The 16,657-nt window shown below is 42.1% G+C and overlaps 2 long non-coding RNA genes across 3 annotated transcripts in view; one reads left to right on the top strand and one right to left on the bottom strand.

Annotated features, from left to right (window-relative positions):
* Window positions 1–492: 492 nt before the first annotated feature.
* Window positions 493–15,702, bottom strand: LOC140699355 (uncharacterized). The gene is made up of 4 exons (XR_012077482.1): window positions 15,404–15,702; window positions 2,762–2,842; window positions 1,307–1,333; window positions 493–730 (listed from the first exon to the last, which is right to left on the bottom strand). It is a non-coding gene; the product is annotated as an uncharacterized lncRNA (long non-coding RNA).
* Window positions 4,959–16,657, top strand: part of LOC107034242 (uncharacterized) — a 156,519-nt gene continuing 144,820 nt past the window's right edge. For both annotated transcript variants that reach the window (XR_012077481.1, XR_012077479.1), the window contains exon 1: window positions 4,959–5,113. This is a non-coding gene — a long non-coding RNA (uncharacterized lncRNA). The remainder of the gene's footprint in view (window positions 5,114–16,657) is intronic.

The following is a 16,657-nucleotide window of genomic DNA, read 5'->3' on the forward strand; positions in this document are numbered from 1 at the left end:
GGGACCTCAGTTGGAAAAAGTTGTGACATTGACTGCTGGTGGGAGATACTGGAGAAGTGATGAAAGAGGTTGAGAGTCAAATTTCCCATGTCTGGAAACTCTGCAGTGGTCCTCCCGGAAGCCTGGCGAGGACTCCACAATATACGCTCATTTGGAAGCCTACTACACAGAAGACACTGATGGTCAGGGAGTGTTAGTGTAAGAAGAGAAAATCAACAAGAACAGAGATGAGACCTCCCTCATATATGTGAGAAGACATTTTCCATTGTGGTAGCAACCTTCCGGAAGCCCACAGTACTCCTCACCTCCTAGTAATCAGTCATAGTCTTGTGTAGTCCTCCCTGCATGGGAGCAGAGCTGGTCTGTGTGACCAGCAGAATATTGTGGAAGAAACAAGGTGAGACTTGCTGGGCTGCCTTATAAAATACATGATAGCATCCACCTTGGTTTCTTGGATGGCTTTATTCTGCAGGAGCCAGCGGCCATGCTGTGAGGATGTCGAAGTAGCACTGCACAGAGGCCCGTGGAGAGAGGAACTGAGGCCTCCCGCCAGCAACCAGCACCAACCTGCCAGTCATACGAGTGAGCCACCTGGAAAGTGGGTCTTCCAGCCTGAGTCTAGCTGTCAAGTGACTGCAGCCCCAGTCAACTTCTGACTGCCACCTCCTGCGTTATGCTCAGCCGGAAATACTCAGCTGGATGGCTCCTGAATTCTTGTTCCACAGAAACTCTAAAAGATAATATATGGAATTATTATTGTTTTAATTTGTTATGGTGGTAATTGGTTTTGCAGTCATAACAGCTCACTTCCCATCCCTCTGTCCTGCCTTAGCAAAGGAGGAGTTAGAATCTAGAAGAGGGAGGGGGGAAGTGTGTACCCAGTGAGACACCTCGGGCCACTCAAGTCTAACCAGCAGTGGGATGAAGAAAAGGTTTTGAATGGGATATAATGTTAAACTGGACCAAAAAGCTATAGAATCTTCCTAAAATGACATTATTGGATGAGAAATAGGAATTTTACATAACATAATTGGGAAAATTATTTGGTAAAAAAAATCTTGTCATGTGTCTACTTCAGTGAGGTAAAATGCCTCAGTAAACCACGTACAGATTAAGATTTTTTAAAAAAGCATAATTGAATGGAAACATTTTCTCTATTCTGTCAACCATGACTCTAGCCAGCTGGGGGCTGTGGTCCCTGATCACTGGCACCTGAGCTACAGAACTATCCCTCCAGAGTAAGGAAATCGCGAAGTGCCCAGTTCTGCAACCCCCAACTTACATAACAAGTATCAGAAGGCGTTACCTCTAAAAGGAGCCCTCCTCTCTGGACCTGTCATACATACAGAGATATAGAAATATGGAAAGTCAGTACCAGTTTATAGACACTTTTCTATATTGTGAAGATGCTCTGACATCATTTTGATTATTCTAACCAGTGTGAGGCATGGTGATAGATGGTGTGAACATGTGTGTGGTGCTCTGGGTAGCTAATCTAATCATCTAACCTTGCTATCAAGGGCACGGGGAAATTGGCCAATATGATATGGAGATGCATAATGTTTACCTTTTGGAAAAAAGTGATGGGTAATATAATTTCCATATCTTTGAGAGGAAGAATGTGGAGTAAGTAGTCTTTTAAGATAAACTTCTAGAAATTACTGGAGACAAGTTTGGACTTGGTGGCAACCTGCAGTAAAGATTTCAATCTGTGTTGAGTAATGGTGAAGTCAGGGTCATTCTATTTTTTTTGTAAACAATATAAACTCTTTCCTTTCTTGCAAGACTGTCACTGTGCCCCTGAGCCTCCTGAAACATCACCTAGGAGACTTCCCATATGGTGATATGAAAAGATTTCCCTTGGTGTGAACTGTGCACAATATCCATGGACCATAAGATGTTCTGGGACCACAGAGGTTTGGGAGGTTCCAGCTCTGCTGTGGATGGATGGATGGTGTATCCAAGGTGGGGAAGAGCCCTGGGCATCAGTTACTATTACATTCATTTATTTGGTATCTCTGTATCCACCCACTATATTAATGAAACAACTACCAATTTACCGTTTTGGTTTTTTTTTGGTCTTTTTCAATCAGACAGTATAAGACGCAAGGAAGGGAGAGATTGCGATGAAAACAACTCCATTGGAGAAAACCTGTGAGGTTAAGTAATTTTCAGAGGGGCTTTGTATCATCAGAAAGATTGCTTTCCTTCGAAGCATCTGAATTACACCTGGGAGACCTTGCTCACATCTCTGAGTGGTGCTTGAGTTGAACCCCAGACTGTAATTTTCTCAAAAGCAATTACTAATAAAGGGCCTATTGAAGAGGTAATGAAACTGTTTATCATCACAAAAACACTTTCCACCAGGCATGATGGAAACACTTGCTGGGTTGGGTGGGGTGCTTTATTTTGTTTGTTTTTAGTCTCCTTGAGACTATTCCTACCCAGCCAGGGAAATCGGAAGTAGAGGCAAAAATCTGAAATGAACAAGACCAAAAGGTTCTGTTGTTGAAGACATATTGACATTATGATTTTTTTCCTGAGTGATCCGGGCCCACTAGCTACACTAACACATCAAGTGCTCTCAGTCTCTTGGTGCCCTGAAAGCAGGCATGCCAAGACCACTCGTGTAGCATAGGATTAGAATGGAGTGTAAACTTCTAAAGGTGACCTGGTCAGCACTGGTCACGCCAGACCGGTCATGCCTTTCATTCTGCAGCCTCTGAGTCTAGGAGTACATTTCTCTGGGTCTCAGTCATACCTGGGTTTGAGTCCTATCTCTACCACTTCCAGTGTGACCTTAGGTGAATTAATTAACTTCTAGAAGACTTGATTTCTTTATCTGTAAAATAGAGAAAATAATAGTTAAGAATAGCACTCATTTTATCAGACATTGTGAGGATTAAACAAGTTAATGCATGTAATGGGCCTGGCACACAGACTAGGCTCAGTAGATGAAGGTCATTATTTATCAAATGAGGAGGTTGGAGTAGTCTCTGGGTCTCAAATTGAATGGGCATACTACCTGGGGAAATTGTTTAAAAAATGTATTCAGGGGCTTATTTCCTAAAGATTTTGATGGAGTAGGTCCAGGAATCTGCATTTAACCAGTTCCCAGATGATTCCGTTGCAGGTGTTTGCAGGCACACTGGGAACTATCGGAGCAAATGCATCATGTCCCAGAGCCCTCTTACAGCTCGGAGGCTCTTAGACTCCAATCCCAGGTACGGAAAAGAGGAAGTTAAGTTGTGATTAAAAATGAGTCCCAGGCAAGGCGCTGAGGGCAGTAGGATTGTGGTTTGATGGAGAAGTGGAGGTGGGAAGACAGGAGCTAGCCACAGGCATGGGGAAAGGTTATTCTTGTGTGCTTGTGCATGGCAGCGCAGAGGCTGCGGTATTTATTAGGGGCAGCTGTCAAGTTTCAGGCCAGGGCTCATTAGGACTTGGATTATAGTGGCAGCCATCAGAACAGAAAACCAGCAACAACATCACAAGGGAATTTTGAGTAACTGTTCGCTGCATTTTAAGAGGTGCTCAAGCCCAGCTTTGGGGAATGGCAGAGAACCGACATTGCTGTAAACACAGACATTTTACCAGTAGACAGCGAATAGGGACTTTGCTTCAGAGCAATAAAACAAAGTATGCACGACTGATAATTGTTGAAAAGGTTCATATTTAAGCATATCTCTTTCACCTCTTCAGTGGTGGTGGAGGGCACACCTGGACCCTGGGTGCAAAATACTAGATTTGTTCTTCTTCCCCTAGGCTCTGTTTTCAGTCTCAAAATTTTTGCCCAACACAACACATAAATTGAAACAGTGGGAAGACAGTGGAGAAGGTCTCTGACATGCCATTGGGAGCCCAGCCTGTGGATATACCTTTTGCCCCAGCTTGCTTGGTACCAGCTGGGGGGAGAGTGATGCTGATGACCCCGTGCCTTCAGTCTGTTCTCTCTGCTGCGGACTCTGGCTCCACCCCCGAGAGTGGAAAGCTGAGCAGCTGTGAGGCCAGGGTACCTAGTTAACTCCTATTTGCTTCCGGGATTTCTTAGGTGTGGTATAGAAAGGGCGTGAGGGGAAATCCATGAGGACAAATGGGTTTTTGAAAAGGAAGATGGGTACTAAGTTTTGATTGCTACACACCACAGCAGCCCTTTAACTGCCTCTGGGAACATGCTGTTCTAGAAAAAAATAACAAGACTTCATTGGTACTGATTTTTTACTCCAACACAGCATTGCAACCTTGTAATTTCTCTTAAATGCCCTATTTCTCTTGTTCCATCATGGCCAAGATGTTTAGAGAGCTTCATTGTATTTGTGACTCATATTTTCCAGTTTTTAACTGAATTTGCTTTTAATCTGGCCAGGGACTTCTTCAAGCCAGCTTAGTTACTACTTCATAGCAAACCTCTGTGTAACGCTTTCCCTGTACCCTAATCCCTTCCTGCCTTTTCAATTCACAGTACATTGCTAAACAGTCTCATTTTCTGGTTTGCTTCTTGGGTTCTGCTTTTACTATTACTGTTTTTCAGGGAGATCTTTGGAGTAGAGGAGTAGTGGGTCAGGTGAGGTAGATAATCACTTTTCAACGTGGCTTTGTTGAGCAGTCACATGGGCCTTCCACTACTGTGAGTTTTTCTTTTCTTTGAAGTGTAAGTGATTATTTCAAATTCTGAAATCTACAAATCTGCAAATGTAAAGTTAGTGTTCTTCATATTAATAAAAAAAAGTACACCTTAATACATGTTCGTCATGAGCAAATGTAGAGAAAACGGAGTGTCAGGCTCCCTCTGCAGATGTCAGTGCCCAGCAGTGCTTAGCAGTGCTATCCCGCATGCGCAGTACCCTTGTGTTGTTATGTAAAGGTGACTTGCGCTGCGCAAGCGCAATGGCTAGCCCACGTGATTCGCGTAGTTGGCTAGGTGCCGGCTTTCGCCTTGCTATATAAGGCGGGCGGGACGTGGCTGCCGCGGTCCACCGCCATCGCAGTCCGGTGTGGCCGCTCCGCAGGAACAGCGTGTCAGATACCTCCGGCTCCGCCCGTGTTCTCCGGTCTGTCCGAATCCGCGAACCTGCCAGCCCGCCGGCGTCTCGAGCGCCGGCAATACAGCAAGGTAAAGTGACAGATACCTCGTACCTTATCTGTTTGAACCCTTCAAGAACTTAATGAGATAGCTGTTACCCCCTTTAGTGGGAAGAGAAACTGGCTCAGAAAAGGTAGCTACTTGACGGTCGGGCCGGGCCGTTCAAGGTGGCTGTTCTCGGGCTCTCTGGATATCCTCCGCTAGACCAGGCCCTGCTTCACTCACATGACTATCCAATCTTCTTAATTACAGGGCTTAATCAGTAACTCCCTACTTGCTTGGCTCCCCCCGCCCCACCCCACTGGTTTCCCTGGTAACTGATGAGCCTACCTGATGTCAATTCCCCCTGTAAACGGAGCAGTAGTAAGGACTGCTGCCGTGGCGGGCCAGCCTGCCTGCCGGCCGTCCATCTACAGTGGGTTGTCGCTCCAGGACCTGTGTTTTAGGCGTGTAAAATCCCCTGTCCTGTACACTGTTGATGTATCTGTCTCTGCCGGCTCTTTCTTCCGTCTCCTGGCTGGGCAACTCCAAGACTTGCAGCCCAATGGATACTTTATCTAAGGTAAGTGGCAAAGCAGACACATCTATTTTTGTACCTTTTTAAAAGATTGAAGTATAGTGGATTTACAATATTGTGTTAATTTCAACTGTACAGTAAAGTGATTCGGTTATATGCTTTCATATTTTCATTGTAGGTTATTACAAGATATTGAATATAGTTCTCTGTGCTATGCCGTAAATCCTTGTTGCTAATCTGTTTTATGTATAGTAGTTTGTATCTATTAATCCCATACTTCTAATCCCTCCCTTCACCTTTGGCAATTTTGTAAATTTGTTTTCTGTGAGTCTGTTTTGCATATTATCTTTTAAATTCGACGTATAAATGATATATAATACTTGTTTTCCTTTGTCTGACTTACTTCATTTAGAATGATAATCTCTAGGTCCATCTGTGTTGCTGCAAATGGCAATATTTCATTCGTTTTTATGGCTGAGTAGTAGTCCTGTATGCGTGTGCGTGCACGCACGTGCTTTGAAAATTTAATGAGATAGCTGTTACTTCCATTTAGTAGGAAGAGAAACAGGTTCAGAAAAGGTAGATACTTGACGGTCAGGCCGTTCAAGGTGGCTGTTCTCAGGCTCTCTGGATAGCCTCTGCTCGACCAGGCCTGCTTCATTCACATGACTATCCAATCTTCTTAATTATAGGGCTTAATCAGTAGCTGCCTACTTGCTTGGCTCCCTGTGCCCTGCCCTCACTGTTTTCCCTGGTAACTGATGAGCCAGTCTGATGTCAATCCCTCTATAAATGGTAGCTTTCCTCTCCAAGGAGTGGTAGTGAGGATTGCTGCCATGGCTGGCTGGCCTGCCTGATGTCAGTTCCCTTTTAGGGCTCTTTTTTCTCCACAGCCTCTCAGCATTTATTATTTGTAGACTTTCTGACTGGTGTGAAATGATACCTGCTTATGATTTGCATTTCTCTAATAGGGAAGTTGAGCATCTGTTTATGTACCTGTTGGCCAACAGTATGTCTTCTTTGGAGAGCTGTCTATTTAGGTCTCATGCCCAATTTTTGATAGGTTTTTTTTTTGATATTGAGTTGTATGAGCTGTTTTTATATTTTGGATTTTAATCCCTTGTTGCCTTTTGTTGATGTTTTCCTTTGCTCTGCAAAAGCTTTTAAATGATTAGGTCCCATTAATTTATTTTTGCTTTTAATTCTTTTGCCTTGGGAGATTGGACTTAAAAAAATATTGGTATGATTTATGTCCAAGAATGTTTTACCTGTGTTCTGTTCTAGGAGTTTTATGGTGTCATATCTTATATTTAGGTCTTTAAACCACTTCGAGTTTAATTTTCTGTATGGTGTGAGGTTGTGTTCAAATTTCACTGATGTACATGTAGCTGTCCAGCTTTTTCACCACTTGCTGAAGAGACTGTCTTTTCTTCATTGTTATGTCCTTGCCTTCTTTGTCATAGATTGAATGTAGGTTTGTGGTTTTATTTCTGTGCTCTCTATTCTATTCCATTGATCTCTCTGTTTTTTTGTACCAATACCACAGTAAAATCTTGATATTAGATTTGTTTACTGTTATGAAAGTCTGGTACTGAGCTGTGGAATATTATCGATTCTGTGTATTTTTCTGTGGGATTAACGAGCTAAAAGAGACCAAAGCATGTGGATATCTCTCTCTGAGTGTAAGTTAGGTGCGGTGACCAGACAGTAATGGAACACTGAGATGCCAATTCTTCTGATTCTTCCATAAAAGACTTGCTAGTTGACTATAAATGCTTAAGCTGAAGTCCTTGATCTCAGACATGGAGATACCAGATATGTTAAGCAGGTTATGGCACCCCTGCATGGACCTTGAACAGAGAATGGTGATACTACAGTTATTCTGGAATAAAGATTGAGAGTCCCCACATGAAAGTGATGCCAGTGAACTTTGACTAATGAAACACCCTAGCATCTTAGCACAGATACAGAAAGCTAGCCAACTCCTCTTGGAAATCAACGTTGCAGAAGGAGACAGTAGAAAGAAGAAAGCAGGCAGCTCTTAGGCCCTGGGGGTCTCACTCAAGTGAGCAGGTCACAGGTGTAAGGGGCTGGTGTAGCTGAGAGGCAGAGATGCAGTGAAATTGCTCTCCAAGGTGAAATAGTCAAATTCTACTCTGTGAGAAGGCTGTAGCAATAATGAATCCACAGTGGACCATTATCTCAACTTTTTCAGGTAAGTGGTACTTATGCAGAGGTTGAGGGATCAAAGTCAAGGCTCTGGCCCAAAGGAAATTTAGGGATACTTGGGGGAGGGGGTGAGTTGGAACTTGGGTATAGGGATCAGACAGAAGCATTGACTAAACCAAAGGCAGAGGCTGGAGAATTGAGGATGGTTTGAGGTCCAGCAACATGGGAGGCTCACAGATGCGGGATAGTCATGCCTGGGGCTCTATTCCTTGTTCTAACTGTTAAAAGGGACTTGGGGAGCAGTCTAGAATCATACTTCTTATCATTGGCGTACTCATCTTGAGTTTTGGAGTGACTCATATGATCTGCATATATATACATACAGATGTGTATGTATATATAATCTGTACGTATACAGGTAGCTTTGTGATTGGATTAGTCAGTGACTGGGACAAGGTAAGATTTTGGGAAGATCTATCATTGGCCAAGCTGTGGTCAGCCAGTCAAGGCTACAAAGAAATAGGGAGGAGGCTTGTCTGGACTCCATGAAGGACAATGTAGACCTAGATATAGGGTCCTATCCCAGCAAGATATACCTGTCTACCCAGCAGGGAGTGCCTGGTGGATGCTCAGAGAATATGTGGGTTTATTTTCAGAGCTGCTCCTCTTCTCCTATTTGTATCTTTTTTTTTTATCATAACATTTTGTGTATATTTACCTGTGCTATACAGTGTAATCTTGTTTATCTGTTCTACAATTTTGAAATCCCAGTCTATCCCTTCCCACCCTCTACCCCGCCCCCCCTCCCCAAGTAACCACAAGTCTGTATTCTCTGTCCATGAGTCCATTTCTGTCCTGTATTTATGCTTTGTTTTTGTTTGTTTGTTTGTTTTTGTTTTTTAGATTCCACATATGAGCGATCTCATATGGTATTTTTCTTTCTCTTTCTGGCTTACTTCACTTAGAATGACATTCTCTAGGAGCATCCATGTTGCTGCAAATGGCATTATGTTGTCGGTTTTTATGGCTGAGTAGTATTCCATTGTATAAATATACCACCTCTTCTTTATCCAGTCACCTGTTGATGGACATTTAGGCTGTTTCCATGTTTTGGCTATTGTAAATAGTGCTGCTATGAACATTGGGGTACAGGTGTCATCCTGAAGTAGATTTCCTTCTGGGTACAAGCCCAGGAGTGGGATTCCTGGGTCATATGGTAAGTCTATTCCTAGTCTTTTGAGGAATCTCCACACTGTTTTCCATAGTGGCTGCACCAAACTGCATTCCCACCAGCAGTGTAGGAGGGTTCCCCTTTCTCCACAGCCTCTCCAGCATTTGTCATTTTTGGATTTTTGAATGACGGCCATTCTGACTGGTGTGAGGTGATACCTCATTGTAGTTTGGATTTGCATTTCTCTGATAATTAGTGATATTGAACATTTTTTCATGTGTTTTTTGATCATTTGTATGTCTTCCTTGGCGAATTGCTTGTTTAGGTCTTCTGCCCATTTTTGGATTGGGTTGTTTATTTTTTTCTTATTGAGTCGTATGAGCTGCTTATATATTTTGGAGATCAAGCCTTTGTCAGTTTCACTTGCAAAAATTTTCTCCCATTCCGTAGGTTTTCTTCTTGTTTTATCTCTGGTTTCCTTTGCTGTGCAGAAGCTTGTAAGTTTCATTAGGTCCCATTTGTTTATTCTTGCTTTTATTTCTTCTAGGAGAAAATTTTTGAAATGTATGTTGGATAATGTTTTGCCTATGTTTTCCTCTAGGAGGTTTATTGTATCTTGTCTTATGTTTAAGTCTTTAATCCATTTTGAGTTGATTTTTGTATATGGTGTAAGGGTGTGTTCTAGCTTCATTGTTTTACATGCTGCTGTCCAGTTTTCCCAACACCATTTGCTGAAGAGACTGTCTTTATTCCATTGTATATTCTTGCCTCCTTTGTCGAAGATGAGTTGACCAAAAGTTTGTGGGTTCATTTCTGGGCTCTCTATTCTGTGCCATTGGTCTATATGTCTGTTTTGGTACCAATACCATGCTGTCTTGATGACTGTAGCTCTATAGTATTGTCTGAAGTCTGGGAGAGTTATTCCTCCAGCCTCATTCTTTCTCTTCAGTAATGCTTTAGCAATTCTAGGTCTTTGATGGTTCCATATAAATTTTATTATGATTTGTTCTAGTTCTGTGAAATATGTCCTGGGTAATTGGATAGGGATTGCATTAAATCTGTAGATTGCCTTGGGCAGTGTGACCATTTTAACAATATTGACTCTTCCAATCCAGGAGCATGGAATATCTTTCCATTTTTTAAAGTCTTCTTTAATTTCCTTCATCAATGGTTTATAGTTTTCTGTGTATAATTCTTTCGCCTCCTTGGTTAGATTTATTCCCAGATATTTTATTACTTTGGGTGCTATTTTAAAGGGGATTGTTTCTTTACTTTCTTTTTCTGTTGATTTATCGTTAGTGTAAAGAAAGGCAACTGATTTTTGAACATTAATTTTGTAACCTGCTACCTTGCTGAATTCTTCAATCAGCTCTAGTAGCTTTTTTGTGGACCTTTTAGGGTTTTCTATATATAGTAACATGTCATCAGCATATAATGACACTTGTACCTCTTCTTTTCCAATTTGGATCCCTTTTATTTCTTTCTCTTGCCTGATTGCTGTGGCTAGGACTTCCAGGACTATATTGAATAGGAGTGGTGATAGTGGGCATCCTTGTCTTGTCCCAGATTTTAGTGGGAAGCTTTTGAGTTTTTCACCATTGAGAACTATGCTGGCTATAGGTTTGTCATATATAGCTTTTATTATGTTGAGATATGTTCCCTCTATACCCACTTTGGCGAGAGTTTTTATCATAAATGGGTGTTGAATTTTATCAAATGCTTTTTCTGCATCGATTGAGATGATCATGTGGTTTTTGTCCTTTCTCTTGTTGATGTGATGTATTACATTGATTGATTTGCGTATGTTGAACCAGCCTTGTGTCCCTGGGATGAACCCCACTTGGTCATGATGTATATTCTTTTTTATGTGTTGTTGGATTCTATTTGCTAAAATTTTGGTGAGGATTTTGGCGTCTATGTTCATCAGTGATATTGGCCTATAATTCTCTTTTTTTGTAGTGTCTTTGCCTGGTTTTGGTATCAGGGTGATGGTGGCTTCATAGAAAGAGTTTGGGAGTATTCCCTCCTTTTCAATCGTCTGGAAGAGTTTGAGAAGGACTGGTATGAGTTCTTCTTTGTATGTTTGGTAGAATTCCCCGGTGAAGCCGTCTGGTCCTGGACTTTTATTTGTAGGGAGGTTTTTAATTGCTATTTCTATTTCCTTTCTAGTGATCGGATTGTTCAAGTGTTCAGTTTCTTCTTGATTCAGTTTTGGTGGACAGTATGTTTCCAGAAACTTGTCCATCTCCTCTAGGTTATCCAGTTTGGTTCCATATAGTTTTTCATAATATTCTCGTATGATATTCTGTATTTCTATTTTGTTTGTTGTAATTTCTCCATTTTCCTTTCTTATTTTGCTAATTTGTGCTCTCTCTTTTTTCTTCTTTGTGAGTTTGGCCTGAGGTTTGTCGATTTTATTTACTTTTTCAAAAAACCAACTTTTGGTTTGGTTGATTTTTTTCTATGGTCTTGTTAATCTCTATTGTATTTAATTCCTCTCTGATCTTTATTATTTCCTTCCTTCTGCTGCTTTTTGGGGCTTTTTGTTCTTCTTTTTCTAATTGATTTAGGTGGTGGGTTAACTTGTTTATTTGAGATTGTTCTTCTTTTTTGAGAAAGGCCTGTATTGCTATAAACTTCCCTCTTAGCACTGCCTTTGCTGTGTCCCATAGGTTTTGAGTGGTTGTGCTTTCATTATCATTTGTCTCAAGGTATTTTTAAATTTCAGCTTTGATTTCCTCATTGATCCATTGTTTTTTCAATAACATATTGTTTAATCTCCATGCTTTTCTTTTTTTCTCCTTTGTTTCTCTGTTGTTGATTTCCAGTTTCATGGCATTGTGGTCAGTAAAGATGCTTGAGATAATTTGTATCTTCTTAAATTTGTTGAGGTTTCTTTTGTGTCCAAGTACATGATCAATCCTGGAAAATGTTCCATGTGCACTTGAAAAGAATGTATATTCTATTTTTGGGGGGTGTAAAGCTCTGAAAATATCCACCAAATCTAGTTTTTCTATTGTAGTATTTAATTTCTCTGTTGCCTTGTTTATTTTCTGTCTGGAAGATCTGTCTAGTGATGTTAATGCAGTGTTAAAATCTCCAACTATGATTGTATTCCCATCAATATCCCCCTTTATCTCTGTTAGTAATTCTTGTATGTACTTAGGTGCTCCTATATTGGGTGCATATATATTAACGAGTGTAATATCTTCATCTTGTATCACTCCTTTAATCATTATAAAATGTCCCTCTTTATCTTTCTTTATGGCCTTTGTTTTAAAGTCTATTTTGTCTGAAATCAGTACTGCAACACCTGCTTTTTTGGCTTTTCCATTTGCATGGAATATCCTTTTCCATCCTTTCACTCTCAATCTATATGTGTCCTTCTCCCTAAAGTGGGTCTCTTGTATGCAGCATATTGAAGGTTCTTGCTTTATTATCCAGTCTGCCACTCTATGTCTTTTGACTGGAGCATTTAGTCCATTAACATTTACAGTAATTAATGATAGATGTGTGTGTATTGCCATTTTGAACTTATCTTTGCAGTTGAATTGGTATATCCTCTTTGTTCCTTTCTTCTTCCTTTTGTGGTTTGGTAATTTTCCTTTGTATTATCATGGATTTTATTTAATTTTTGTGACTCCCTTGTAAATTTTTGACTTGTGGTTACCCTTTTTTGTAAATCTATTAACCTATACCCGTTTTTAATAAACTGATAATAATATGATCTCAAACCCATCCTACTGTTAAAAAAGTTTAAAAAAAAGAAAGAAAAAAAATTCTATATTTCCCTGCCTCCCTCTCCCACTCTCAGTGATTTGTATGTCTTCTTTTGTAATTTCGTGTTTTCTTTATTTGTAATTCATGAGTTATCACCTTTCCAGTTGTGAGTTTCTCATTTCTGTAGCATCCTGCTGCTTTTCTATTTAGAATAGCCCTTTCAATATTTCTTTTAGCATGGGTTTAGTGTTGCTAAACTCCTGCAGCTTTTTTTTGTCTATGAAACTCTTTATTTCTCCTTCTATCCTAAAGGATAGCCTTGCTGGATAAAGTATCCTAGGCTGCATCTTTTTTTCATTCAGGGCTTTGAATATATCTTGCCACTCCCTTCTGGCCTGTAGTGTTTGTGTAGAGAAATCAGCTGAGAGCCTTATGGGGGTTCCCTTGTAGTTCACTCTTTGCTTTTCTCTAGCTGCCTTTAGAATCATTTCTTTATCCTTGACTCTGGCCATCTTGATTATGATATGTCTTGGTGTGGGTCTATTTGGGTTCTTCTTGTTTGGGACCCTCTGAGCTTCCTGTACTTGGATATCTGATTCCTTCTTTAAGTTTGGGAAGTTTTCAGTCATGATTTCTTCAAAAACCTTTTCAATCCCCTTTGATCCTTCTTCCCCTTCTGGGACCCCTATTATGCGAAGATTGGGACGCTTTATATTATCCCATAGGTCCCTTATGCTATTATCATTATTTTTTATTTGCTTATCTTGTAGTTCTTCTGAATGGGTGCTTTCTGTTGCCCTGTCTTCTAGATCACTAATTCGTTCCTCTGCATTAATTAGTCGGCTTTGCACAGCTGTTAGATCATTCCTCATCTCTGTCATTGAGTTTTCCCATTTTGCTTGGTTCTTCTTTATAGCTTCAATTTCATTTTTGACATATTTTATTTCTCTAAGCATTATCTCTTTTAATTCCTTCAGCAATTTGATCACTCCTTTTTTGAAATCTTGATCTAGTAGGCTATCGATGTCTATTTCATTGATCTTTCTTTCAGGGGATTCCTCTTGTTCTTTTAATTGGGAAAGGTTTCTCTGCTTCTTCATCTTGCTCATACCTCTCTGGGACTGTGGTTTATGGAGTATCAGTTGTCTATTTTGGATCTTAAGGATTTTATCTATCTAATGCCTATTTAGGAATAGAACTTAGGAAAAAAAAGAAAAAAAGAGAAAAGAATAAGAGAGAAAGATTTTTAAAAGAAGGGAGAAAGAGGGTTTGAAAACAATGTATAATGAATAATAGAAGAACGGGTTGTAGCAGAGTATTAATCGGGTGGAGAAGTGCTTTTAAAACCTTAAAAAAAAAAGGGGGGGGGTGGGGAGATGAATATATGTGTTTGAAGCCTGTGTCTAATCAATAACAGGACATCAAAACCCAAGAGAAATAGAAATGAATTAAGAAGTAAAAATTAAAAGAGTAATTGAAAATAGAACAGGTAAAAACCGATTAAAACAAAACAAAACAGAAACAAAAACAGAAAACAAAAAAACAAAACAAAGCAAAACAAAAACCAAAAAAAAAAAAAAAGGGGGGGGGTTGTCGGTGTTCTCCTGGAGTCTGTGTGCTTTTAATGTGAAGTCCTTCTGTCTTCGTCCTGTTTTGGAAGCTCAGCTTGTTTTCATAGGCCCTCCGTTGGCGCCCTCTTCTGTGCTGCTCCCAGCACCTGTCGGCAAGTAGATCGTGCCTCCTCCTAACATGGGGTCAGATGCAGCTCTCCTCTGCTGTGGGCGGGCGGGTCACTGCCCCTCTGGATGCCGCAGACAGATGTTGCAGACTGGCCAGGCAGGAGGGCGGGTCGTGCCCCTTCCCAGCACCTCGGTCAGGGGTTGTGTTCCTGCCCGACAGGCGGGGGGCCGCTCTCCCCCTGCCTGCGCTGCCGGTAGCTCCTCTGCTCTGTGCGGCTGCGCGCTCTGCGCCGGCGCTCCGCCCCGGTCGCGCTCCGCCCCGGTCGGCGCTCCGCCCGGGTCGCGCTCCGAGTGTGGGCTCGGGGAAGACCGAGGGGCAGCCTCCTCCCTGCTCCGAGCCAAGACCCAGCTGCTTGTTTGTCTTTGTGGAGCAAGTTCTCTGGGGTACCAGAATGGAAGGGTCCTATCTGCCCAGAGCTGTAGGCCCGTCTCAGTCTGGCCCTTGAGGCTGCTAAGCCCTTTGGTGTGGACGCAGGTTTCGTCTCTGCCCCCGCCTGGGTGTTAAGCGCCGGAGAATATGGCGGCTCTGCCTGGGCCCCGCCCCTCTTCCCCTGAAAAGTTTCCGCGGGTTTTCAGAGATGGGGGTATGCACCCTTCCCCCGAGAGCACATCAACCTTGCGGTTTTATGGAGGGCCCAGGTTGTTCTGTCCTGTACACCCACAGCCCCGGCGCCCAGCCCCTTGCAGTCCCCCGGTGCTGCCTCCCTGCAGCCGCCCCCGTCCTATGCCCGGCTTGTGCAGCCTGGCCCTGCCCGCCGCTGCCGGCCCGCGTCTCAGGCTGGGTGTCGGGGGGACGCTCTGTGCCCGTTTAACTTAGTTCTGTCAGACAAGGGCTGCTCTGTACAGATCCGAGCCTCGGAGGCCCCCCCTCCGTCCCGCTGGCCTCTCGGTTGGAGAGGGGAGACCCAGCGAGCAAGCGCCAGTCCTCCTTTGCCGCTCCCTCCCCGCGGGACCCGTCCCGCGCTGCTTTGCCTTTTGTTCTTTCTTTTTTCCTTTTCTCCTACCAGATTTTTGGCGTCTTTATCTTTTGAAGAGGGCGATGATCTGTCGGAGTTCCGCAGGTGCTCTGGTTGGCTGAGTGGGTCTGTAGATGTGGGTCTTGGTGTATTTGTGGGAGAGGGTGGCTTACAAGCGTCCTTCTACTCCGCCATCTTGCCCGGAAGTCACCTCCTATTTGTATCTTGTCTTCTATTTCCTTGTTTTCAGTTCCATTCTATCTCCACTCTTGGTTCTGTGCCTTTCTTTTCCCAGAACTTTTTTTGGCCTTTGAACTTAGGTTTCTGATATCTTTTCTCTGACAAGTCCTCTTCATTAATGAGCCCTAGTTCATGTGGACCTAGACCTCCCACAAACATTTACTGCTTTGTCATGCAGACTCGAATGGTAGGACCCAATTCTGTGAATGGACTTGGGAAAGATAGTAGTTGTTGATACTGCTGAACAATTCCATTGTCTCTGGACCATTCCTCTCCTGGCTTATCAGTACACTTGATAGAGCAATATTTGACAGAGCAGTATTTCATCAAGTATGTTCCATAGCATGCTGGTCCTTCTGTGAACATACATATTTGGGAAGCAAATACCCTTCTCTGGAAGACATACCAGGAGTATGGGCACACTAAAGGCTCTGAGAAGTCCTTCAGGAAATGAAACTCTCCAAAGACAAAAATGTTTCCCAAAGTTGCTTGTTCTGATACCTAAAAACAATTCCACAGACACAGTGTTCCAAAGAACAGATTTGGGGAAATGCTGTCACAGAGCAGAGTTTGTGCTGGGTTTTCTGCTTAAGTTGTTACGCTAAGTGAGATCTACTGATAGTCATCAGCTCTAGCAGAGAACCGTATGTCCTCTGCAAGTATTTTCTCTCGATGCAGCATTCCCATGACCACCAAATCCCTTTTGTACCTGTATGGGAGGTTTCTGAAAGTTCTATTTGTGATTACCTCTCATTAGGGGGAGAACAAATGAAAACAGTCACCCTTCAGAATATTATTCAAAGATGATTTTTGTCTTGAGAAAGAAGTAAAATGTGTACTGAGCTTATTTTAATTAGAAATGCACAATAGAGTAGAAATAACTGTGTACTGCTTAACATGCCCTGGTCATAAAAATGTTGGTTCTTAGAATTCGTGAATTTCTCATGAAGGAAGATACAGCTGTTCAGCTAGTAATCGTTAAGCCTCCACTTCTATTAGTGGGACACTGAAAGCCAATGAAAAGTAATCCCTTTTCTATTGTAATCTCAGGGGAAGGGTGTT

This window comes from Vicugna pacos, chromosome 11 (assembly GCF_048564905.1).
Source record: "Vicugna pacos chromosome 11, VicPac4, whole genome shotgun sequence".
Lineage (NCBI taxonomy): Eukaryota > Metazoa > Chordata > Mammalia > Artiodactyla > Camelidae > Vicugna > Vicugna pacos.